Raw genomic sequence first — 679 nt, forward strand, 5'->3', positions numbered from 1 at the left:
CCATTTCCACCCACGATTCAACCACTCAGCTTCCACGCTTCCTCTTTGTCCAACCATTCAGTCCAAGATCTGACCTAATTAGTCAATTGCCAATTCCAGCTGTGGATGCACATTGCTTTGTTAGAGCAGAGCTGTCTTTTAAAGCAATAATTTATATCAGACAGGATTTGAAATTAAGAGGCCTCAAAAGGGCTTCAGCTGAAAGGTGTCCAATGGGAATTTTTAAGAGAAGAGTTCAAATGGATTCTGAAAATAGCAGACTGGTTTTCTAACTCTTACTTAAGGCCTGGCATTCTGCAGCTTGGAGGGCAGGAAAGTATTTGGGAGGTTTTGCAGCAGGAACCCAGAGGAGAAAGTGAGTTTGTGATATCCTTTAGCTGGATCTCTGGGTCTAAGTGTTGATGTCCTACACACCACGCTGAGTGCCAGACACTTTAAGGCAATAAGTGCGTTGTTTCTGACAGCGGGAACATCTCTGAAGATCAGCCAGTAATATGGTGACTCAGGCAGGTGACCTTGGGTCTGCCCCACAGCCTAAGTCACCAGGGCTCTGCTTCTCTGGGCAAGAGGCTATTCAAGAAGAGCTAAAAGGCAAGGATGGGCTGGTTTCCCTACTCAGCTTTTTGCACCCGCTCCCTGCCGCCCGCTCACTCTAAATCTTGGGTTCAGGACGGACTCC

The sequence above is a fragment of the Fulmarus glacialis genome, unplaced genomic scaffold, assembly GCF_000690835.1.
Source record: "Fulmarus glacialis isolate BGI_N327 unplaced genomic scaffold, ASM69083v1 scaffold806, whole genome shotgun sequence".
Classification (NCBI taxonomy): Eukaryota; Metazoa; Chordata; class Aves; order Procellariiformes; family Procellariidae; genus Fulmarus; species Fulmarus glacialis.